We start from the raw sequence: 26,512 nt of genomic DNA on the forward strand, positions 1-26,512 counted from the left end.
ACCTCATATAAGTGGAATTATCTAATATTTGTTCCTTTGCATCTGGTATATTTCACTTAGCCTAATGTTTTCAAGCTTCTTCGATGTTGTTGTAGCATGTATCAGAATTTCATTCCTTTTTTAGGCTGAATAATATTCCATTGCATGTAAATACCACGTTTTGTTTATCTATTCATCTGTTGCTGGACATTTGGGTTATTTCCACCTTTGGGTTACTGCAAATAATGCTACTATGAACATTTGTGTACAGGTATCTGATGTGCAGGTATCTGTCCAAGTACCTGCTTTCAATTCTTTGAGGTATATACCTAGAAGTGGAATTGCTGGACCATGTGATAATTCTGTCTAACTTTTTGAGGGACTGCTAAACTCTCTTCCACAATGGCTGCACCATCTTACATTTCCACCAACAGTGCACAAGGGTTCCAATTTCCCTACATCCTTGCCAACACTTGTTATTTTCCATTTTTTTGATAATAGCCATCCTAATGGGTGTGAAGTGTTATCTCATTGTGGTTATGATCAAACCTTTTAAAGCAACTCTTTCTGTGTGGTTGTGACCACCTCTGAACTAGTGTCGTGTAATTTAACCCTAGCTTGACCCCAGCTCTGGGATCAAACAGCTTTGAGCTTAAACCCCGCAGGAAATCAGTTCCGTGAGTTTTAGGCTGTTTTGTTCAATAATATATCCCTGGTCCCTACAACGGTGACTGGCACATAATAAGAGCTTAATGTTATCTGATGAATGGACGAATTCTATCTCCATCACTTACTAGCTATGTGACCTGACTGAAGTTGATAACCTAGATCTCTGTTTCCTCAACCATAATATGGGAAGAAAGATAGTGCCCTCTGCCAGGGTTATGTGAGGATTAAATGCAGCAATACCTAGAGAGCACTTGCACGCTGCCTAGCACATAGTAGGCACTCTGTAAATGGTAGTAAGATGCTTGTTATGGCTAAGCAGGGGGCTTCATACATAGGCCAGTGCTGAGCACTGCCTGCAGCATGGTGATGAGTTTCAAGAGGCAGGTAGGGTGCCACGTCCTCAGGGATCTGGGCAGCTTTGGTGCTAAGCCAAAGCTTTGTAGCAGGAAGGAAGGGGAAGTGCTGCAAAAGTCCATTAAGCCCAGAGCTCCCCAGAGCAAATGCGCACCCCGGCAACGATGCTGGGGGGCCAGACAGAGGGAGAAGAACCGGGAGGCATCCTCTCGATGCCTCCCATCCAGCAGGACCTTAAGCCAGAACAGGCACAGAGAGTTCACAGCAGGAGGAACACTCAGTGGAGATGAATGACCCATGACTGACGGTGGGTCTTGCAGCTAGAGCTCCCACATGCTTTCACGACGCATAATAACACATTGGGAAAATGCAGCTTCATGTAACCAGATGCTAACGGAACCCTAACATCCCAGGTCCAGGAGTAAGTAGACTGAAGGAGGGGAAAGCTGGGCATTTCCCCTTTTGCTCAGGTGTTGATAGAAAATGCATCTCCATCTGGGGGCAGAAATGTAGATTCCTGGGAATTGAGGCAGGCTGGAGTCTACATCCTGTTTGTTCTGTTACATGTCTAGTGAATGGATGCTGGCTAGTGTCAAGCAGGTTTCTCTTAGGAGGAGGAGAACTTTTGCTTTCCCCCCGGCGTGGTTTGTCTTATCGACTTGGAGCCTGCTGGGATGTTTCAGAAGTGATGCATGCATTATTCCAGCGGCCGAGTCACCTCCGTATTGATCTGTACAGCTGTCGTGGGGTAGAAGGTTAACAAGTCCTACTCTGTGCTTACCACACTCTTTCAGACGCTCAGACTCAAGCCTGCTGTGTAAACCCTGACCAGAGATCACCTGGACGCCCTGGGGCACTGGTCAGCTGTCGGCCTTCCAGGCACCATGCTCAATGCCCAGAAACAGCCTCTAGAGATGGGGAAGCCTGTGAGCACTCAGCGAGGGTACCAGCTAGGGCTGGCAGCAGCAGGGCTTGGGGCCCTGGAGCCAGAAGTAGGTATGACAGGTTGTCAAAGAATATAGAGCTCACGTTTCAGGATCAGAGCCAAGAATGGGAGAAAAGATGAGGAAAGAAGTTGAGAGGAAGCAATATTGGAAGCAAGTAAGCATCCCCGGGGTCCCAGTGTCTTGCCAGAGATAGTCCCTGAGGCCCTTTCCCACATTCCCCTTGCCAAGTCAGTCCCCATTCTGTGCATCTGAGCACTTCCAGTTTCATGCTCTGCAGGAGAGGGGAAAGTGACCAGTGCTTCTGGAGCTGAAGGAAGTCTGCCAGGGTGGGAGAGCAGCCAGGGGAGCACAAGACGTCCTTGCCTTCCCCACCCCCAGCGCTTGTCCAAGAAGAGGGAGAGGCAGGGTCCAACACTGGCCCTCCTGCCCTCCAGGAGCTCAAAGCTCTCCAGGCCTCCAGGACCCCGCTTTGGCCTGCATCCATGGACCACTGGAATTCCAGCGAGACGGGAGCGTGAGTCACTCCACACCTCTCAGGGAGTTGTTTCCTCTTCTTCTGATGGACGACTCAGACCCTCTTTATAACCAAACAAAACCCATCATTATAATCCTATGGTAACGCTTCTGTTAACAGTAGCTTGAGCTGAAAAGACCAGCTCCTGAATCCTGAGAAAGAGCAACAATCCTTAACCTCATCTGGGCAGGGTTCCCTGATGTTCTGCTCTAGGCTTTCTTCTAATCTCTGACGTGAAATGCTGGGCACTTCTGTCTTCCCCAGACTTGCCAGATGACACAAAGTGCGGGCCAGGCAGTAAGCGTGTCGGAGAACCTTCGAGATAACGTCGGTGTATTTGTCTTTGTGGACCTTGGCTATTCTTTGCTTCTTGCCTTCTCCCCACGCTTGTGTATTTGTGGTTTCCTGAAGTTTAAATAATGGAAAGTGACTGATTTTCTTCCAAATGTAACTACATTCTACCTTTCATAGGTTGTTCCTCCTTTATTTGTTGTCAAAACCAGGAAGAACATTCCTCTCTTCTAAAAGTGACTTCATTCTAAAATCCAGAGATATAACTTGACATTTTAAAGGTGGATGTATGGCTGGGTGAAGTCTTCTGTTTTCACTCTAACTAGTTTTCTTTTTTCTTTTCTTCCCTCTTCTTTTCCTTTTCCTTTCCTCCCCTTTTTTTCCTTTCCTTTCTTTTCTTTTCTTTTCCTTTCCTTTTCCTCCTTCCCTTCCTTCCTTCCTTTCTTCTCAATCAATCCAGGCTCTTTCTTGCTCTCCTGGTTGTCACTAGGGCCACACACCAGTTCTTTTCTTTTGTTTTTCTTTCCGGACTATTCTCCCTTCTAATCTGTTTTCCTCTAGAGAAGATTAAATGTTGGATGAGGGGTACAGGGAGTCAACTAAGCATGTTCTTCGGACAAAAAACTGCCTTAAGTAGCGTGAGCCACACAGAGTGCCTGGGTGGAGGGGCTGGGGGTCTTTCCTCTGTCTACAAAGGCTTATCGCACAACTGCGAGCTGTTGGCTGTCTCTGGGCAGACTGAAGCCAGCAGGCTTCTGGAAGCTGCACACGATGGTCCTAAACTTTCCTGCTTGTCAGGCTGCAGCTCAGCACTTTGCCTCTCTCACTGCCTGGAGGCCCAGGGGGCCAAGTGAATGCTGACGGTGTCTCCACAGCACCAAACAGCCTGCTGGAAAGGTAGAAAGGAAGGCAAGGCACTTGGTATTTTGTGACGGCCATGACCCTGCTTCGTAGCAGTTTTACTTGATTGATAGTCTCTTTGGACTTTCTGTATTTAGGCTTGAAATTCATTTGCTTGTTCGCCCATTCACTCCTTTAATGAACATTTATTGTGTCCCTACTGTTTGCCAGGCAATGGAATAAAGAACTATATTGTCCCAGATAGAGGCAGTCTTAACAATCGTCACCAATATTCATTCATTAAAAAAATAGAGATGAAACACCTACTGTCTGGCAAGTGCTTATGTGGGAAGTGAGATGGGCAGAGTCTGTGCTCTCAAAGAGCTCGTAGTTTAACGTTGGAAACATACCATTACACAATAATTATGAAAAAAGTCCTCTGAGAGAGGAAGCATATAATATCAGTTTGATCTACCAAAATGTCAACTTCATATGATTCACCATAATACTGTTTATTGATTGTTCCCTATATACCAAGTATAGGAAGATGTACTTTGTAAGTATCAACATTAATATTCAAAAGAACCTTGCAAAGTAGGTTTTATGATATCCATTGTATAGATTGGGATACTGACATAAAGAGGTTAGGTGATTTTCTCTTGGTCACAGAGAAGTGGCAGAATTCAGTCTGTCTGACTCTCGTTTTTGTGCTGTATTCTCTATGGTATAGAAATACTGTATATTGTGTGCCAGGCCATTGGAGGGGGGCGGTAGAGCATGATGCCCACCTGTTACGTGGAGGAGAGATGGAATAAAGTTTAGCCCCCAGCATCATTGTGGTCACCATGTTTCAAAATCTGCTATCAGATAAGAGATAGATCGCTAAATTCAACGTGCGTTTTTAACTTTCGGCTTACCAGTATGTTTTTCTTTTGCTTTCCTTGCTTTGATGTTCTTTCATGGTTTTAATTCCTCATTATTGTACTAAGAGGGTTTAACTTTTGGCACCTAATTGTGCTCTGTCTGGCACTGTGGATGCTAGTAGACAGCAAGCTGGCAGAGGTATCGAGGATGAGGGATGAGACAGAAAGGCGTAGGGCAAGAGGGGGCCTGGGGATATGTACCTTTGGTGATGGCTATAATGCCTGTGACCCTTCTCAGGTCATGCATCCCTGCTCACAGCCCCAGATGAGAGGGCATCTGCCCATGTGACTCCCCTCCCTCCTTGACACAGATGATTGGACCAGGATGGACACCTGACCTGAGCCAGGCCCACCAATGGTTGGCCTGTGCTGTGTGACTTGTGTGCCTCATTTACTTAAGTAGCTTGAATAGGTTTCTCTTCCTTGTAATGGACAGATCAAAACACAGGTTTTCACGGCAGGTAATTTGTATCACAGCTAAAGGGAACAGAGGAGCCCCATGAAGTCCTACTTCTAGGCCTCAGATACATCTGCCCTCTCCACAGAAGGCTAAGCTAGATATTTCATGTCATTCTATCCTTAAAGAAACACTGAAAGAGGGAATAGAAAGCATACAAGAAGAGCGGCCCCCGTTAAGTAATTGTCTTTCTACAGTTAATGTACCACTAGAAGAACCATCATTATGCTCAAGCCACTGGCCATCCCTTTCACCCAGCATTACGTGGACCTTCTCAAACTCGGGCTTCGTGCCAGGTCCTGGGTATATGAAGATGAGCAGCACAGCACCTGTTCCTGGGGTGTTCACTGTACCATGCAGAGAACAGCAAACCAATGCACCACCATAAGATGTGGGAGTTACTATAGCAGAGACGTGAAAGTGTTCCTCTGAAAAGGGAATGACTAATTTCACCTGAGGATTTTGGAGAAGGTTTCACCTCGGAGGTGATTTTTGAGCTGAGTCTTGAAAGATGAGTAACTATTTGCCCGGCATTTCAGGAAGAAAGTGGGGAGGGAGGCAGGCATTCCAGGCTGAGGGAACAGAATGTGCAAATCATGGCGTTGAAAACTGGTCTGTTGAGTTCATGGAACTAGAAGTCGGTACAGTTGGGGAAGTGAATGTCTTGGGTGAGCAGCAATAACAAGACTAGGTTGGGGCCAAATTTTGAATATCTGTGTCTACAATTAACAGTGTAATTGATAATTATTATAAGTATTATTCATTATTCTCTACCAGAGACAAAGTCAGTCATCTATATGTATTATTCTCATTTAATTAAAAGCCAAGGAAACAGGAATTCCCTGGAAGTCCAGCGGTTAGGACTCTGTGTTTCCACTGCAGGGGGCATGGGTTCGACCCCTGGAACTAAGATCCCACGTGCCGTGTGGAGTGGCCAAAAAAAAAAAAAAAAGCCAAGGAAACGTGTTGTGGTCAACGTGCAACCAATGTAAAGTTTTTAAGGCTCATTTTTGGGGACGAGGACTCGAGGCAGTTTGGAGCAGAGGCTGGTGTGAGGGGAGATGAAGAGGGTAGGCGGGAGGCAGCCGCAGTTGTCCAGGTGAGCCGTAAGTACCTGATGCAGGGTGGTGGCTCTGGGAGCCAGAGAAGCGGCTGAGCCGAAGCCACGCTTGGGAGCAAAATTATTTAAATGTGTGCAGAGAATGAAAAAGAACCTGGAGCTCGATTTGAAAGTTTTCCTCTTTAGAGGTGGAGTCAGTAGTGATAGCACTGATCAAGATAGATGATACAGGGGCAGGAATGGGCAGGAGGGCATGATTTCACCTAGGGACATATTCAGTTTCAGACCCTGATACGAGATCAAGGTGAAGATCTGCGGGCAGTCAGGTAAGGGAGTGAGGCTTGGAAAAGGGACTAGGATGGAATATACAGGTTTGCATTTCTATCACTCTGTCCTCCTGACTGGTGGAAGAGTTCAGAGAGGTGTGCAAGACCGTTCTCAAGGTTTGTATTACTGGAAGGGTCTCCAGACCACATCAGTCATGGTACCGTCGGCATATGCAGTACTCTCGAACAACCATCCGGTGACATGCCTCCTTCAGCCAACTCCCTGGAGCTCTAATCCTACTTTCCAGCACTTTCTGCTCCTTCGTGGGCATCCAGGTAGGGGTGAGCTGGAGGATGGGATGCTCACTAATCCCAAACCCATAATGGTCTGAACTGCATTTCTGCCTGCCGTCGTGTGCCGTGTGACCCCTTCCCTGTCCTGCCCTAGGAGGGCATACATATGCCATCTCTTTTGTGTCACAGCCTAGTATTAGTTTCAGGTGAGTTCTCCCTTCTTCTTCTGATTAATTCAGAGCCTTGCTGGGATTTGGGATCAAGCACCTGCCTCTTTTATTGGAGGGTCTTTTGAAAGCTCTGTAAATTAGCCTCTTGGGTTTATGAAAGAAAGATGAAGAATAGAATGTTCACCCGTAATAATAGTACACCTCACGTGGGCTTGGCTTCTTCGGAATTTTCCAAACGTAACCAAGAATGAGTTCTTTGAGTGCCACTTGAGAACCTAACATTTTAGGTATTTGAAATAGTCTGTTCCCCCGCTCCAAAAATTTAGACTCATCCCTAAGAAAGTGCCATTTGGCAGATAAAAAATAGTCGAATATCAGCAATTTCCATGCGGTTCAACCTACTGGCATCAGGGATGGGGATGGCGAGGTGAAAATAAGAGAAATTTTTTTTTTTCTTTTTTTTGTGGCACGCGGGCATCTCACTGTTGTGGCCTCTCCCGTTGCGGAGCACAGGCTCCGGATGCGCAGGCTCAGTGGCCATGGCTCACGGGCCCAGCCGCTCAGCGGCATGTGGGATTTTCCCGGACCGGGGCACGAACCCGTGTCCCCTGCATCGGCAGGCGGACTCTCAACCACTGCGCCACCAGGGAAGCCCAATAAGAGAAATTTTATGTGAGGTGTCTCTTTTCCTTAATTCAGATTGTACATGACTTTAAAAAGTCCTCGGAGCATTTAGTGACACGCAATTATTTATTTGTAGAAAGACTCGGCAGTGTTACACGGTGAGTATTTCTGCTTCAAAGATGTCTTCTGCCTCTCAGACATGTTGAGCCTCCCCAGTTCATCCAAATCCGTGGAGGGGGGGCACATGTGCCCTTGCACCCAGCTCTTCTGGTCTCCATCGTGGCTTCCAGATGGGACCATGTGGTGGCCTTGGTTTGAGATTCCTCATGCATAGGGAATGAGAGACCTAGCTTTTGTTATGCACACCTGTATACCGGATTCTGTGCTAAATGCTTTATGTGCACTATTTTCTTCAATTCTGAGCAACAGCTTCGAGAACCAGGAATTACTATCTTCGTTTTTATGAACAGGAAAACTGAGGCTCTCAGAGCTGAGATAACTTGCCCCAAATTACCTAGGACTTGATTGCTGTTGTTAGTTCTTGCTCTGAACTATTAAATCCTCCAGCGCACATTTGGCCTCCCCCAGGAAAGAAGGCAATAGATGAGGTGATGATCCCTCTGCCCATACTGGGAGGGAGGATGGGAAGGGAATACATTTCAGGCGACACCTCATGTCCCTGTCTCACTGTATGACTTTGGACTCTGTTCCTCAACAATGAATTGAAGATAACACATGAACTCCTCCCAGGGATGCTGTGTGATTGAATGTAAAATTGCTTTGCTTTGTACTCAGATAATCCAGGAGGGTAATCTTTTGAACAGGGAGGAGGTATGCCATAACATTTATCTTTGGATCATCTATCAAAAAATGGGGGAGGTTAGTAAGCAATAGATGAATACCCTAAAGCAGGAGTTCTCAACTGGGAGTGATTCTGCACCCCAGGGGACAGTTAGCAATGTCTAGAGACAGTTTTTGGTTGTCACATCTGGGAGGCTGCTCTGTCATTTAGTGAGTAGATTCTGCTAAATGGGCCACACAGTGCACAGGACAGCCTCTCGCGACAGTTATCCAGCCCCAAGTGCGAATGGTGCTGAGTTTGAGAAACTCTGGTATAAAGTACACTTGCTGGGAAGACGTTTAAACTGCTCTAAAAGAACAAGTTAATTTCATGAAGTATCAAATCTTTCGGAAGCCCTTACCTGCACATAAAGAATTACTATAAATTATAAAATATCTGGTCATAAAAAGCAATTCTCAGCAGGAGGTTTCTATTATTATTATTTTCTTCTGAGGGTTCTATAAACTTTTTAAAAAGTGTATTTTAACAAGAAAAAGGATGTAGTCAAATTTTACACACTTATACTCATCAGAGCAAGGAGAGGAGGTAATCACTCAGAATTAGTGAAAATTCAAAATATTGAAGCGTTATTGGTTTATTCCCTTGTAATGTATTGCTTTACATAATAATCAGTGGAGACCCTATTGATTTTCATTTATTTGGTTATTGCTTTCTAATGCATATATTAGCTCCAAATGTGCTGTGGTTCAACGCAAGAAAAGCCTTGAATTAAATGAGATTGTTAAGATATCAATCTTTACCTTTTGGGGTGGAGGAGGCTGAATAATCCTATAAGACTCATAATCATAATGTCTCATCCTAGACCAGCCATGCGGGTTTTATTTCGGGGAGGATATGAAATTGGAGAGGTCAGGGGCTATGTCTTGAACAGAGGAAAAGAAATCCATTTCTGAGCTGGAAAATGTAAAAAAAGATTACTCTCTCTTACTTGATGATATTTTTACTCCAGTTGTAGAGGTGGGGTTGGGTGAGATGTTATGGAAAGTGCTAGGGTAGATAATTGAAGTGTTTGGGGAGCCTCAGGGCCCAGCTGTGTACTCTTGAGAATCAGAGGAAATGAATGGCCCAGGCATCCTGCACATTTTTAGAGCCATTTGTAACTGATGCATGTGGTTCTTCATTATAAATTTAGTAAGTTCATAATGAATGAACTTACTAAATAACAGAACTATGGAAATTCCAGCTACTGAATAAGCAGGCATGAGTACCAGCGTAGTTTAATAGAGAAATGGTAAGTAGGATTCTTTGTGTTTCCCTGTTCGCTATGGCTGTTTGTTCTACTGTGTTGAGAAGATTCTGGGGCTCTGGCTTAAGTGGAAATGAGCACTGCGGTCAGTTGGAAGCACTGCTTTGGAAGTGTGGTGGGAGCCTGGTGACATGTAAGCCATGTCTTTGACAGCCAGCCTGGTTTATGTGTTTAACAGTTAACCACATCTCTCAAAGCCCTGAATTTAGAAGTTCTCTGAGTTAGATCCTATAACAAAAAAATTCAGAAAGCTGTATCTGCCCTACCTTTTGTCAGTTACAACTGTCTTATACAGACATTTAATTTTGTGGTTGAAGTCAAGTGTACAGATCTAATTTCATTCATTTTTAGGCTAATTAATACACTAGATGCTATGATGACCAACACTTCTGTCTAGAAAATATTTGCAACAGAACAGATTTTTAGATCATAGAAATTTAAAGACACATTTCCATGTGCCTTCAGTGGTCACACTTGGGGATAATGACATTTCTATAGCGTTATCAACAAACAATTTGGGGAACTATGCATGTGTTATGCACAGCATTTCTAAAGCTTGTGTATATCCCTTCCCACTTCCTTCACTTGATCATTCAGGGAGTTTTCAGAGACTATGATTTTTTGTTCCTTGGGGATAAAAGAAAATTAAATACTTTTCATATATGAATTTAAAATAAAGAACTCTTTGATTGGTTCATTGCTCTGGGTCAATTATCCAATGCTTACTTTTGTGTGTGCAGAGAACCCTCAAATTTAAAACAGCTCACTGCACATAAAAGTTCACTATGTGTTGGCTGGCAGACAACTTGGAGTGATTCCGTTTTGGAGGATCCTGCATCTCCCTGTAGAAGAAATAGTATCAGGCGTTTTTCCTTAACACCCCTCTCCCTTCTTCCTGCATTCCTTTCTTCCCTAAATGCCGTTTCTTTTGAACCATTCTTAGATGTCTTTATTATGAGACTGGTTTGTAGATATTGTCCTGTGACAAAGGCCTTTTCTACTTCACAAAGAACATTTATTTGGATTGGGTCCAAAATAGTATTTCCTTATAGGTTGCCCAATAAGATGACGACAGCACCTTACCAAGTATCGGGAGACTGCATTCTCATCTGTCCTCTCTCTGGTAGTTTGGCCTTGGACAAAAGGCTCTCCTCCTTTTCTGCCACTATAAAATGAATAGAGCAGCTGACAGCTACTTCTCCTTGTGCATTACCATGTTAAGTTGATAATAGTTACATCTTAGCGTGCTTAGGATGCCAACATTAACATCTTGTGCAGCAAAAACTCAGGTTTGCTTGAGGGTAACTGAATTTCATGGAGCCACTGTGCTAGTTAAGAGGAAGGCTGAACTCATTAGAAGAGGGGTGATGTCATCCTTATCACAGTATGGATTAAATGCTGCCATGTTCGGCACGGAAGGAGATTAAGTTTGTTGGTAGATGGTCAAGGAGACATATGGGAAACCATCCATGAAGTAGAAAGGAAACCTGAGTAGAAAGGAAGGAACAAGATAGCTATCAGTTAGGGCCCTTTAGTTACAAGCCACAGAAACTGACTCTGATGAACCAGAGTAGGAAAAAGGATTTATTAGGAAACAGGTAACCTTAGTGCCAAATGATAATTCTGCGTATATGTCAATTGGGGTGGGTAGGCATGGGGTTGGGGGTCACAGATTGACAGACTCACCAGAACCCCAGTAACTGAGGGGAGAGCAGTTCTCCCCGGGAGGAAAGCTATGAAAAGAGGAAGAGAGAAAGGAATGCTACTTCTCAAAAATAATATAAGAAAGATAAATACTTCTAGAACAAGTAAAAAAAATGAATTGGACAGCCTCAACTAGCTGTCAACAATACAGCTGCTTGAATCAAGGGAAAACGTGATTTACTATTTTGGAAAAGAAAAAAATAGGGAGACTCTACCAGGAAATGAAAGTGAACTAAATCAAACCGAATTCACTCCTGCTCGAGGCTAAGTCCCCTACCTCCCATGCCCGCCTTGGGTGCCCGTCACCTGGTGCTCAGGAACTGAAATAAGAGACATGACCCCTGTGCTCAAAGAGCTCCCATTTCAGCCCCGCAATGTGGTGAACCCCTCATTTGCTGAATGCTCACTGGGTCCCAAGCTGCTTGCTGAGAGCTTTAAAAGCGTATCTCCTTTAACTGTCCAAGTGCACTTTGAGGCCAGTCCTATTATTACCTCCACTGTGTAGGTGCCACTAAGAGAAGCAGGAGAACCAGCCTGAAGTTAGGAAGCAGGTAGGGCAGAGCAGGAGTCGGCTCTGCTCAATTTGGCTGCAGGGCCTGGAGTCCTGTTACTGGTCTATGTTACCTGTCTTAGCAAATAAGAGAGAAGAAAGAAAACAGAGTAAGACAAATGGGAAGGATCAGCTCAGCCCTTTGGTATCTCCGGTTATTGACTAGTTCACGGAGCTGTCGTAATGTTTAGGAAATTGACTCCCGTTCACTCCCTATTGAAACCTGTCATAAAATATTAAGGACAGCCACCTACAGTCTGTGCACGAGAGCAGGCTGGCTGCCACTCCGAAGCAGGACAGAACCTGCCCCTCACTCTGGGGCGACTAGCATATCAACGGTCTTTTTGTGCTGAGCTTCTACAAGATGACGCCCTGACTTACTGACTCCATGGATGACCTTTTCCCCCCAAACCGAGTTCAGATTTCAAGTCTAAAATTTCCTAAGCCAGGATAAAAATATTATTGTCTCTTCTGGGCCTGGCCCTGTTCATCAGCAGTAAACGGAATGCTTGACGATGGTTAATATTTCTAGACTAGGAGAACCACTGACTCTTGGTCATCCCAAATGTCAAAGCATGGCTCCCAAAACATAAAATGTGAAGCTTTTAACATGACATGATTATTGCTCCTTTTTAATTTTTTTTAGTATTTTCATTTAAAAGTATGTTTACTTTTATAATAGAAAAAAGCATTTATTAAGAAAAATGCCTGATATGCTAGGGTTAATCTAAAATTCATCACTTTTCTGTCACTTACAGCATTACTTATAAAGGAGTCTATTGTAGGTGCCGGAAATGTAAGTAAATCTGGCTGTTAGATGCCCCACGTACTGCATCTACATAACCAAGGAAAGGAAAGTCCCCTCTTGTGAGATCAAGCCTGGGATGTCCTGCTTTCCTTCCTTGTCGTTATCCCCACCACCCTTTGCTGGCTTTGAACCTTTTCATCGAGACACCTTCTGGCAGAGTTTATTCAATGGCCAATGTAGCGTGGAGATGTCGGCCTTTACGGTCCATTTGGGGCCGCTTCTTTTGGTAGTTCTGTCTTTTGGAACTCTACGCCTCTGCCTCTGTTTTCTTTTCCTTTCAAAAGTCATTGAAGTCCAGAGTGTCGGCAGTGACCTTTGGAAATGTTTTTACAGCTTACAGAGACTTCCTGACATGTTTTATAGCTCTTGGTGGTAGCTCATAAAGTGAGTCTTAGCAAAGCTGCATACGGTGACAGATTAGAGCCACTTCCACAAGGACCACGCACCAGCGTCGCCCTGGAGGACGCTTGACGACAGGATATTTGGCTACTGCCCTCTGTCCAGGTCAGCAGGGCAGGAGTGATTACTTCTTGAAGAAAGAGAGGTCATCCCTTTAGGAAATACAATGACTAACTTATTCTGAGAGAGCCTCAAGTACGAAAGGCCCCTGCACGGAAAACAGAGACATCATTGCTCTGGGGACTGAGGAACGAGCTATTCCAAAAAGCTTTTGTTAGAGTGATAATACCAGACGTAGACAAGAGCACAGAAAAATGGGTGCACTGTTGTCGGAAATATAAATTGGTACACTCTGCTATAATTACAGCTGACATGTGTTAAATGCTCACTAATTACCTAAAAAAAAACAACCAAAAAGCTTTTGTTTCCTGTGTTCATGGAGGTAAACCATAAGCCCAAGCTGACCAACTGCTTTTTATTTACTTACTTACTTACTTATTTATTTATTTTTGGCTACGTTGGGTCTTTGTTGCTGTGCACGGGCTTTCTCTAGATGCGGCGAGCAGGGGCTACTCTTCATTGTGGTGTGCGGGCTTCTCTTGTTGTGGAGCACGGGCTCTAGGCACATGGGCTTCGTTAGTTGTGGCATGTGGGCTCAGTAGTTGTGGCTCGTGGGCTCTAGAGCGAAGGCTCAGTAGTTATGGCGCACGGGCTTAGTTGCTCCGCAGCATGTGGGATCTTTCCGGCCCAGGGCTCGAACCCGTGTCCCCCCCATCGGCAGGCGGATTCTTAACCACTGCGCCACCAGGGAAGCCCTGGCCAACTGCTTTTTAACAGGAAGGAAAGAAGAGGAAACAACCCTCCTTTCAGATTTACAAGTTTTAAACAAGATCTCCGTTCTCTGTTTTCTCCTGCTTGGAGGGGTGGTTTAGCAAACTGGTATGGAGTTTAAGCTCTGGATTTCCAGACATGGACTCCATTTCTTCCTGTGCCATTGACCAGCTAACTGCGTGATCGTAGGCAGGAGACCACTTAAGACTTGGTCTCCTCACAGAGAAAGTGGGGATCATAATCACAGGGTTATCATGAGGGATAAAATGTGATAGTGCAGGTCAAGTGTTTAGCACAATGCTTGGTACGAAAGCACTCAAAAAGTGTTAGCTATGAAACTATTTTACTGAATCCTTTGGAGGGCTGTGTTTGAGCTGTTGGTGGAGTAATATTTATCTGTGTGTGTCCCCCTGCCTGGGTCCATCATTTTGTACAACCTCTTGGGACGTGATTGACAATGGGACATCATTTATATAGGATACAATGTGACTGGGGTCCTGGAGTCATGCAGCACATCAGCCCTCCTTCTCACCCTCCACTTCTCTCTGTCTCTATCTCTGTCTCTCTCTCTGTCTCTCTCTCTCTCTCTCGCTCTCGCTGTCTCTCAGCACACACACCTCTGCACACTTTATAGATAGACACAGAGACTGTATTTGCTTTGGAGAAATAATTTACTCATAAATAGGCATAACAGAAAAAAAAAAAAGGAAAAAGACACTTCAAAGATGTTTGGCAGGGATTTACTTGCACCCCTTGCATTTTGTGACAAACCAAGCAGAGAACTGCAGTTTCAGATTGTTGGTAACAGTCAAGTAACAGAGCATCTGTCTAATGTGAAATTCCGTCATAATCGAAAGCAAGAGAAGCTAAAAAAGAAAAAAGGGACATAAAAGCTGGGAACAATTAATGAAGCAGCCCTTTTTCCTCCTTTTTATCTCAAGCAAGTCTTTATCTCAAGTCTTTTTATCTCACATCCAACAGGCTTCTTGGTAGATTGCAAAGCCGTAGGAAGAGAAATCCAAGGAAGGAGGGCAGCTTTGAGTCCCTTCCATCCTTTCCATGTGGCAGCTGATTAATCCATGTTAGGTCAGCAATGGTCACAATGATGTTCATCCTTGTTTTATAGATGAACAAACAAAGACAGAAGACAAATTGGTCATGCACGTGATGCCCAAATCACAGTTAGCAAGGGGCAGAGCTTAGCACTGGTATTTGTCTTTATGAAACCCTGGTCTCTCCACTACCTGAGAGAGCTTCCCAAATGTCAGTGCCAGAGTCAGTGTTCTCTGTGACAAATGAGAATGAAGAAAATAAGGACATCGTATCAAATGCCTCATGCTTACTCCTAAATTTATTCTAGGTAAAGGACTGTCCTTTATTCTGAGATTACGTCTTTCCTGCTTATTTCTTTTTTGGTGTTAAAAACGCCTTTTCTTTTATGAAATTATAGAGTTGGTGGGGCTTTTCAAATTGTTCTTGTTGACAAAATAAAGGAGACAATTTATGTTGATTTCCCCTTGCCCAATTTTTACAATTTTGCTGGATTTTGACACCCAGAAGTTTAGCTACACCATTTTGCTTCCCTTAAAGTAAAACGTGCAAATATTTTAAATGCCCCTGTTTGCACCCTGTTATACTCCTCATAGGCTGTGGGCCATTAGGCCGTATGTGATTATGGCCTTTATTTCTCATCAGGCTGTAACGATGCTCCCATGACGTGCTCCCAGATATGATAAAGGAATATTTCCTGTTTCTTTGTTCAGATTCCACCAGAAATGGTTTCTATTAAGAATTCTTTGGGAAACATTAAAATTGCAGATTCCAGAGCCCTGCCCCGAAAGATTGACTCAGTAGTGCTGGATAGGACCCAAATTTGAGTTTTTAGCAGCCTTTGAGGGGACGCTGATTCTACCCATCTGGGAATAATACTTTCAGGAACTCTCATATAAAGGCACTGGATCATATGAAATTATCTCTTCTCTGCGCTGAGAATTCTTTGTTCTTTCCATAGAGACATGGCATCCTGTCAAGCTCAATTTTGTGAATTATATGAGATTTCTACATCCATTTCTGATTACAGTGTTGGAAAAGAACCATCTGATTTGCTTCAAGCACTTCCTTCCAAAATCAATTTAAGTAAAATTAATCTTAAAAAAAAAGACTCATTTCCTAAATTTGAAATCACTTTTATGCTTAACTAAACATATGATACGTCCAAAGCTGAATCCTGGGCCCATCGGGGAAGTCTCCATCCTGTATGTGACATCAGTCAGTTACCATGGAACTAAAAGTTGTGCTATAAATTCTACTTCTATGCAGGTTTCCCTTCAGTGTAAATCAGCTGAGAAACTCTCTCTCTCTCTCTTTTTTTTTTTTTTTTTGGATCACACTCAGAGAGGATATTTAGTATAAACTTACTTTTCTCAAAATACTTTAATAATTTATGGTTTCCAAACGTTTTCTTGCCATCCCATTTTTCATATGAACTCAGACTTCTTAACAGTAACCTAGCTCATTACATGAAGCGATTACTGACCCAGGAGAGATGAATCAGATTAGCTGGGGCTCGAGTGTAGCTAAAAGAGCCCTGCCTCCTTCCCCAGGAGAATTTATAAGCACTGCCCACCACACTCCAGTAGGCATGTGTACAAATAAACTTTCCAGAGAGCACGTATCCTGTCAATAGTCAAAACAGATTATTGTTGAAGAATTGGCCGAGATGAGAGAGGATAGCAGCAGCAGCTCTGAATAGAACATGCTCAGCTGAACGTCTGAGCACATTTCACTGGAGTCCTTCTCTTCCCAGCTCAGACTTCTTCTAGGAAAGGAGTAAGTGAGAACAGGGTGAGTCTTTGCTTCCCTGCTTCTTTGTTTTCCACACCTTTGACTCACTCATGCCTCAGAAGTCCCCCTGGACCCCCTTTGACCCCTTTACCTTAACCTGGCTGCAGTGCTTGCCCTCAGTCCTGTATGGTATATCATGCCCTGTACCATCTATTATGCTCACCGTAGGGAAGGGATTCCGCAATGAGTTCAGGTGTCACAATCAGACCGTCCTGTGTTTAAAGCCTCTCTTTACCACTTACTGTGGGAACTTGGGCACATGACGTTATCTTACAACTCAATTTTCTCGTCTGTAAGTGGGAATAATAATTATTCTACGTAGTGTTCATGTGACTTAAGATAGTGCTTGTGAAATGTTAGTGCAGTGTCTGGTACATAAATAATACTAGTAATTAAATTATTTGAAATATTGTTTAGAGATTTGATATACTTGTCTCTTCCACTTCTATTGAAAGTAACAACTTTGATTTTTTTTTTTTTTTTTTACTGGATGCTTAGAGTAAGGTATCATAAAAAATTCTGAGGCCATATCCAGGTGTAAGAGGGAAAAACTCTGGAGACCACATAGCCATGTCTGCCTCATTCAGATGGTGGAGTGAGGACAGATGCCACATATTTTCTTTTCCTGTACTCTGCTGGAAAGACCTTAAGGGTGGTAATGCGTGAATTCAAGCCTCTAACGTATCGATCATCTACTATGTACCAAGCACTATAGTATCCACTGTGTATACATTAACAAACAAAACAGACATGCCCTGTCCTCATGGAGGTTACAACTAGTGGAGGAGCCAAATAAAAACAAGTAAACCCGGGCACTTCCCCAGCGGTCCAGTGCTTAGGACTCCACGCTTCCACTGCAGGGGACACAGGTTCGATCCCTGGTCGGGGAACTAAGATCCCACAGGCCATGGGATGCAGCCAAAAACAAAAAACAACCAAAAAACAAAAACAAGTAAACCAGAAAATAAAAATAGGAAACAACTAGTGATAGGGTGTACTGGGAAGAAAACCATTAGGTCTGAGCCACAGAGAATTAAAGGTGGAAACAGAAATCTGCATTAGAAAGAGTGGTCAGAGGAAGTACCCGAGTAGGAGATATGAAAAGAGGGATGGGAAATGTGTTCCAGGCAGCAAGAGCAGGCTATGTAAGGACCTGAAGGAGAAAAGACCTTGGCACGGTCAAGGAATTGACAAGATGCCCATTTGACAGAGTGTAATCAGGAAGGAGGAAAGCGAACGAGATGAGGTGGGAGACGTAGGCAGGAGCCGGATCACAGAGAGCAGTGATTCTCAAACTCCAGCACGCATCCCAGTCCCCCAGAGAGCTTGTTAAAACCCTGATCGCTGGGCCCCACCCCCAGAGTTTCTGATCCAGTAGGTCTGGGGTGGCACCCGGGAATGTGCATTTCCAAACAAGTTCCAGGTGCCGATCCTGCTGGTCTGGGGACCACTCTTTGAGAACCCCTCCTATAAGGCTTTTTCAGGCCATGGTCAGGGGTTTGAATTTTATTTGAAGCATTAGTGGTAAGCTATCAAAGGATGTCAAGAGTCATAGCCCTTAATTATAATTTTTTAAGTGATTACTCAGGCCATTGTATGGAGGATTCATTAGAAATTGTCAAGGATGAAAATGGGGAGGCCACGTAGGGAGTCATTCACAGTGGTCAGGCAAGGGCAGTGGCAGTCAAGAGGCGAGGAAGCGTTCAAGGTCTGTATCGAGGTGGCAGCAGTGGGATCTGCCTGAAGATTGAATGGATGAGCGAGGGAAAGAGAAGTGAAGGATGTTGTTGGAGTTTCTCTTTTGAGAGGCAGGGAAGGTGGTCAAGGCATTTACGAAAATGGGGAGGATTGGGGCAGGAGCATGTTTGGGAGGGAGAGAAAAGGAATTAGTTGGACACGCTTTAGACATGTTAAATTTGAAGAAGAACCATCTCTGAAGGCTCAGGACTTACTACATGCAGACGCTTCAGTGCTTGAACTAAAATGACTGAAGGCCACAGCCTCCTGGTCGGTGCTGAAATGAAAACTCTCTGGGTGCTCGGGAACGCAGCCCACTCCTCAGTCGTCTCTCTCCGGGAACCCGGAGTGCTTGGTAATAAATTACTCCTGCACTGTAGGAGCAGCATCCCCTGTAAACCATTTTAAAGTAGGTCAGGTGCCTTTGGAAACTAGACTACCTCTTGGGTAGCTGGAGGTTAACAGTATATCCAACCAAGATGGAAGCTTCTGGGCGGCCAAGGTGCTTTTCGATCCAAGATCTACCAAAGTTTAGGGTTTCTCAACTTTGGCACTATTGACATTCGGGTCGGATAACTTTTTGCTGGGGCTACGGGGCTGTCCTGAGCACTGTAGAGAGTTAGGCAGCATCTCTGGCCTCCCAATGGTGACAACCAAAAATACCTCCAGACATTGCCAGATGTCACCCCGGGTGTAAAATCATCCCCAGTTGAGAAGCTCCCCTAAGAAGACCCTCCTTCAACATATTAACCACTTTGTGGTTCCTCTTGTCACAGGACAAACTGTATTCCTAATTGAATAGGACTTTTTCTATCCCAGCCTCTTAGAACTCCCTGTCTTTCCAGGTGACTTTCAATCAATCTGAAATGTTAATACAGGTCATTGGTTAAGGAGCTGCTGTAATGATCTTCTGAAGAGGACACCTCTGGCCTGAAAACGTTCCTGTAAATGTTGCTGACGTAGGGAACTTTAGGGCAGCCTGTAGGAGGAAGGATGGGAGAATCTGATGGAAATTATGATAATGATAAATATAATGGTAATAGCAGCTAACATATATAGAAATGTGCCATACACACAGATCTATAGATTTTAAAAATATTAACTCACTTAATCCTCACAGCAACACTGTGACTTTGGCAGTATTATTATCATCCCCATTTTATAGATGAGGAAACTGAGGTGTAAAGATTTAGCCAAGATCACACAGATAGTTAAGTAACAGCTGGGTTCAGACCCAGGAACTCTAACCCCCACCCAAGTCCATCCTCATAACTTGACTGTTTTTCCAAAGGAATGGGGATGGGGGATCTGATGGGAGAGAACACGGGGTCAGGTGGGTGTAAAATGATCTGCCTGCTAAGATGCATCATCTTTAATATTTATTACTAATTATATTTTTAAATTTACAAAGTGTCTTTGGTAGAAAATTCCCATAGTTTCAAGTCTTTGAGAAATTATAATTTCCACCAATGATAAATATCGCAAGTAAACATTCATTTATTCATCCATTTACCCCCTTTCGTTCTGTTTAAAGAAGGCATCTAACTTCAATTTTCTTAGCAAACACACTTTTAAGCCACAGATTTCATTAAGTCGCAGGGATTCATTTTCACAGGCTTGTAACTTTATTTTTGGTACCCAGAAGTAACTCCTCCACCTTTTGCTGCTATTTCCAAACTGCGTGGAGAGGCCAACACAAACATTTCCGTCACTGTAGCAACTGCAGGCAGCTGTGAAATTACAGGTGTGCTGACTTTTCGTGATGTAGTAGGGATGAATGCTCACACTCTTTCCCAAAACTCCTCCAGGAGCACGTCAATAGCAGAGGGAAATGCACTTAGATGAAGGATGTAACACGAGTCATGAGCTGATTCTTTCACTGCTGCCTTGGTCCCTGGAAAGATAAGCTCATGACATTTCCCTTCAAAACATGTTCTGAAATGCAATTCCTGTAGCTAATAAAACATCAGTGAAACTCGGGCTGACTGGGCCTTCGGGGCCATCAAGAATGTGATGACAGTTTGTGATGACAGTTGATACAGGGTTAACACCTGACCCCGTTTGTGCTACATTGATAGATTCTGAAATTCCTTGGGAAAGAACTTCCATCTGGTGAATTTCTCTAAGGAGAGGAGTTTCTTGCATTTATGCATCTTATGATCAGAAAAAAAAAAAATCTTCATGCTGTTCTTGAGAAGACAGAGAATTCCCATCAACACAGCAGTTGCTTCAATCTGCTTTCGTTTTCATTTTGACAAGCATTGCTTGCGGATCCTGTCCATCAAATGGGCTATGGCTGTGAAGGGACATTTCCTTGGGCGTTGTTGAGCTGTTCCTCTCAGATGTGTCAATGATAATGATAATAATACTAAACATGTCCAAGATGTATCGGGTACTTAGCTACTATGTTATCACTTTACATGGATAATCTAACACCTAGATCCCATGAGATGGGAACAATCACTGCCCCCTGATTTACGGTTGAGAAAATACAGGCTTAAAGAGAGAAGTCACCTGCCCCAGGTCACAAGTGAGGCACTAGAGGGGCCAGGACTTGAATTTCCCACACTTTGCTGGGCACCTAACGCCCGCTACCTGCTGTCTTCCGCCCGTGACCATCACGTGCCTAAGGAAACGCAGCGGCAGGATGGACTGTCCGTGTACTTACTTCTTGCGCTTGTCTGTACAGCAGTTAGGTGTCTGGAGCTTGCAAGGTTGAAAACCTTACTAGGCTCGAGACACCCTTCATTAAATGGTTGACACCAGAAGCACCCAAACCTCACGGTGCCCTGGGGCTTATCCCAACAGCTGCCACAGCAGACTGTCTAGGGAAGCAATTAGGTGCTTAAGGCCGTGCCAGGCCTGGCCAGCCAGCACTTGAGCTTGCTCCTAGCTCCCAGCAAACCCTGAACCATAAGTATGTTTCCTCTGCCAGAAACCCCTTAGGGCAATCAACATTGGCATCTGTCTTTGCATGCTTAATAAGAGTCTGGTCCCGGACTGGTCCTGCAGGAAGGGCCTTCACATATTCCCAAGGGCTTCTAAACATCAGGAAATGAGGTCTCCCAACAGCTCTCCCTGCAAAGAAACGTAGAGAACAGATCAAAGTAGAGCTACCTAATTTGGTGGGGAGAGGATGAATGAGGCCAGAGGGCGGGTGAGCCCAAGAGGACCCTGCTTCTCAGCATCTTACCACCCCACACCCCATTGCGGCCCCTCAGGCACCTTTGTAACACTTGCAGAATACAGTTTCAAAACCATGTCAGTCCTGGCCTACCTTCTTTTTTTTTTTTTTTTTTTTAGTCTTTTTATTTTATATTATTTTTTTTTTTAACATCTTTATTGGAGTATAATTGCTTTACAATGGTATGTTAGTTTCAGCTTCACAACAAAATGAATCAGTTATATATATACATATATTCCCATATCTCTTCCCGCTTGCGTCTCCCTCCCTCCCACCCTCCCTATCCCACCCCAGGCCTACCTTCTTCATCTTATTGTCACTGTCTCACGGTCCTTAACGCAGAGCCTGACACTCTGGAAGTGGTGAGTACATTTTTTATTGAGTTAACATGAACTGGGAAAAAAATAATCACTGTCCTTTTGTATGTCCTACTTTGCTTTAAAAAAATGTTATGTGAGGGACTTCCCTGGTGGTCCAGTGGTTAACCCAGGGGCATGGGTTCGTTCCCTGGTCAGGGAACTAAGATCCCACGTGCCAAGTGTCACGGCGAAAAAATTTTTTTAAAAAAGTAAAAAATGTAATGTGAACGTAAGAATTCAGAGGAGTGTGGTAAACCCCATGGAGGAAACTCAGCTAGAAAACACCTTCAGGGAAACATATTCTAAAGACGCTCCCTTTTCTCCCTTCTCCTCCCCTTCACGTCCTGCTTCCTGCCCTGTGGCAGGTCTGTGCAGCAGAAATTAAACGGTCTTGGCTTGATGGTAATTTCTAGGGCAAGATGCCTGTCTCCATCCCTTAGCGGTCCACAGATGCTCATCCCGCTTGCTCTTAACAGGGGCTGCCTGATTAACCTTCGTATCTTGTGACACATCATCTGGCAGAGGGGCTGGAGGCTGGGGGCTGCTAGCTGAGGACCAGGGTCAGCTTCCCTCCTTCACCAAAGCTCCCCTTCCCGGGCACAGGCTGTGCAGTATGGCCCGAAGGACTCACCTCTGTTTCAAATGCTACTTCTGGTCAGAATTCTGGGCGGGGGCTCTGCTAGGAGGAACTTGGCAGGCCTGGGGGAGGCTTCTGTCCCATGCTCAGCTGTGCCAGGGAAATGCTGGAGGAAGGTGTTGATGGAGAGAGCGTTGCTGTGGGTGAGTTCCAGTGCTAAAGCACGTTGGCTTCCACTGTTTTTTCCTATGGAAGAAGGCAGAACAATCGTTTTAATGAGGATGATTTTATTACCCAATGACCAGATTTTTTTTCATCAGTCCAGTGTGAGCAGCTGATTGCCAGGAAGAATGGACTGATATCATCTGTGCTGTTGAACTCTGAAAGGACAGGATCTCCCAGTTCCATTCCTGGAACTAACCCTGAATGCCAGCATGTCAGCTGCTGGTCCATGTCTTAGCTCAGGCAGGGGTGCACTCAAACCATTCATGGCAACTGATGGTAGCTTGTTTCTATGTTTATAGATTTTTAAGAAGTTAGCAAACGTAGGCGTAGTCCCTTTTCCACTCCTAAGCAGCTCTGTGGTTTTGGCCAAGTCACTTATTTCTAACATTAAGTTTTACCTATAGACTTAAAAAATGAAAAGCAAAAGACATGATGTCTGGGATGGTGACTTTTCCAGTGTGGTGTTTTGGAAATGTGAGTGTTCTCATTTTAGAAGCAAAGACTTGGGCTTGTGTCAGTGGCTCTGCCAGCCACTGGATGAGTTTCTGTTTCCTTACCTGGAAAGTGAGAATAATTATCCCCTGCTTTCAGGAAAGTCAAAATTCAGTTGAGCAATTTCAGTATTCCCCAAATCTTCTATTATCTAGGAAAGGGTTCTGTGGCCAAGTAGGTTTAGGAAACCCTGCATTAAAAAGAGCAGGTTTCTTTAGTGTTGAATTTCTCAGAGCCTTTATGGTGCTTATGTACACTGGAAATTTTCCTGGAAAGGGATAGAATACACAGCATTTCCTTTAACTTTGGTGTCCTGTAAATCAGCGGTCCCCAACCTTTTTGGCACCAGGGACCGCTTTCGTGGAAGGCAATTTTTCCATGGAGCGGCAGGGGTGACGGTGGGGGGAATGGTTCACGCAGTAATGTGATGGGCAGCAATGGGGAGCGGCTGTAAATACAGATGAAGCTTTGCTCACTCGCCTGCCACTCACCTCCTGCTGTGCGTCCCCAGGTCCTAACAGGCCACGGACAGGTACCGGTCCTCGGCCCGGGGGTTGGGGACCCCTGCTTTACATTATTGTTTTAAGGAGCATCTAACCCCATGAGGACAAACTTTAAGGAAGGCTGGGCAGTACATGTAAATTTAAGCTCAGGCCAGCATAAGGTAACAAATATGGGTAATCATAACAATTTGCTAGATGCCCACTATGTTTGGGGTAGAGTACAGTATAAATATTGGGTTGGCCGAAAAGTTCCATTATGGAAAAACCCGAACGAACTTTTCGGCCAACCCAATAGCAAATCAAGAATGCAGTCCGCCAGCACCTGAGCAAGAGAGGTACCTAGGTACCTATTTCCCAGATACTCTTTAAAGGTACCAGCTTACTAGCTTTACAGAGGTGCTCTGTCCTGATTAAAAAGGAGAATAATCGGCTTCCACGGCTAGGTGTCCTTCTACACCCCCACCCACATGTAAATGACCTGCTTGCCTTTCTGGACCTGACTCTGGAGACTCCGCGGCCCATTGTGTCCACCCCTTTGACAGGCTGTCTCACTTCTGTCACAAAACCCTCGTCAATCACTGTTGTTTGTCTAAGGGACTTGGAATCATTGGAGCCCGAGTTTGAATTCGCAAACCTCCACTTACTGCCCCGTGACCCTAGATACATTATTTGTGTTCCAGTTTCTCCAACTGTAAAATTTGGACCCCGCCGGCCTCATGAAGATCAAAATGAGATGGAGAGGTGAAACAAGAAAGCTTACCCACCAGGCTCTGTAGTGAGAGCGCCAGCATATATGAATTTGTTTCATCCTCATGAAGTCCTGTGGGAGAGGTTCTTTTATTACCTCCGAAGCGCCGAGAGGTCACATAACTCGTCCAAGTGACCATGTGCTGGAATGTGAATGTGGGCAGGCTGGGTCCCAGATCCACACTCTTACGGCTTCACCTTCCCACCTTTCCTGTAAAGCAGGGGTCCCCAACCCCCAGGCCGCAGACAGGTAGCGGTCTGTGGCCTGTTAGGAACTGGGCCACACAGCAGGAGGTGAACGAGCGCCGGCAAGCAAAGCTTCATCTGTATTTACAGCCGTTCCTCATCACTTGCATTACCGCCTGAGCTCCGCCTCCTGTCAGATCAGCGGCGGCATTAGATTCTCATAGGAGCTCGAACCCTACTGTGTACCGTGCACGCGAGGGATCTAGGTTGCATGCTCCATATGAGAATCTAATGCCTGATGATCTGAGGTGGAGCTGAGGCGATGATGCTAGCACTGGGGAGCGGCTGCAAATACAGATTATCATCAGCAGAGAGGTTTGACTGCACAGACACCATAATAAATCAATTGCTCGCAGACTCATATCACAGCCCTATCAGTGAGTGGCAAGTGAAAACAAGCTCAGGGTTCCCACTGATTCTGCATTATGGTGAGTTGTATAGTTATTTTCTTATATATTACAATGTAATAATAATAGACATAAAGTGCACCATAAACGTGATGCCCATGAATCTTCCCGAAACCAACCCTCCCCTCGCCCACCCACCCCCCTTCCGTGGAAAAATTGTCTTCCGCGAAACCGGTCCCTGGTGCCAAAAAGGTTGAGGATCGCTGCTGTAAAGGACCTGAATGGTTCCGGGCACATGGTAGGTGAAACTGATGGACGTTTTCTTCTCCCTCCACATCTGTTCCATCTGCTCCACTGTTCTCTTATTGTCTTATTCATCAATGTATTCTCCCCTCCCCCAGTACCTTCCTTACTAAAGTTTTACCCGTTTAATTGTATGTTTAATGCATAAAGACCACACAGCACCAAGCCCTAGAAGTCTATGATATTGTTTGGGGGCTTTGAATAGGTTTGGGGGGTGATAGGGTCACTGGTCATGTCACATCCCTGGGGAACGTCAGGAAGCACCCTTCTTTCTGCCAGTTCTGCCCTGTAGTGAATAACATTATGAGTGGTCCCTTCATCTCTCATGGCACACTGGAGAACCACAGATCACGGCAAGTTCTCACGTGTCAGGTTTTTATCACGTCCTGGGAGGGCAAGGTCCAGGGAATTCTCAGTCTTGTCTTTTCTCTGCCCAGGTAGGAGCCAAGGAGCTACATGCGTGAATCAGCTTGAAGGAGCTCATAACGGGCCTTGATTTATTAGGCAGTTGTCTCGCCCTGAGTCACAGGAGTGAGGGTGGGGGACTTGGGGGATGGTTAGCCTTGATCTTCTGAACAATACACACGCTTTCCAGTTTCTGGGTGCAAAGAGTGAATCAGGCCCCTGGGAATAGCTGGAAACATTTGAATCTGTGTCACGTGTTATGGGGAGCCTGGGACTTTAGGCAGAGAAGCCCACGTAGAAAGAGAATTGATCTGATACCTTAAGCAATGGGTATCCATCCACACAGCTGGGTAACTTTGAGCCCCTTAATTTTTTGGCTTATTTTATTAGTCATCACATTTTGAGGCAGCCCAGGCATTGACCTGGTAAGAACATTTACAGTGCCAGACACTGTGCCAAACTGTCTCATTGTCCATTGGACCTATGAAAAAGCTGAGGTTCAGAAAGATGAAATCATGTGCTCGAGGCCACAGAGCTGGAATGAGGGGCATCAGAATTATGAACTCAGAGCTTTCTGACTCCAAGGCTTCAGACTAGAGAACATCCACTCTTATCAGGTTATGCCCAGCCCTCACCAATTTCACATGACCTTCTCATGGGCTTGGAACATTCTGGGGCCATAGCTGAAATTTTGGAAAACGTCTTTAATTCCATCACAAATCAGCCAGTGCCCTGAGGGGCCCAGCCTGGGGTAT

At 44.8% G+C, this 26,512-nt stretch overlaps 1 protein-coding gene and 1 long non-coding RNA gene across 3 annotated transcripts in view; one reads left to right on the forward strand and one right to left on the reverse strand.

Moving 5' to 3' along the window:
* The window catches only part of MOB3B (MOB kinase activator 3B), a 204,724-nt gene that overhangs the window by 123,873 nt on the left and 54,339 nt on the right, over positions 1 to 26,512 (forward strand). The gene's annotated exons all lie outside the window — the stretch shown is intronic.
* On the reverse strand, positions 19,427 to 24,728 carry LOC113610646 (uncharacterized). The gene is made up of 3 exons (XR_003429157.1): positions 24,474 to 24,728; positions 22,544 to 22,735; positions 19,427 to 21,447 (listed from the first exon to the last, which is right to left on the reverse strand). It is a non-coding gene; the product is annotated as an uncharacterized LOC113610646 (long non-coding RNA).

The sequence above is a fragment of the Aethalodelphis obliquidens genome, unplaced genomic scaffold, assembly GCF_003676395.1.
Source record: "Aethalodelphis obliquidens isolate GAN/ISIS:26980383/991018 unplaced genomic scaffold, ASM367639v1 scaffold64, whole genome shotgun sequence".
In the NCBI taxonomy this organism is placed as follows: Eukaryota; Metazoa; Chordata; class Mammalia; order Artiodactyla; family Delphinidae; genus Aethalodelphis; species Aethalodelphis obliquidens.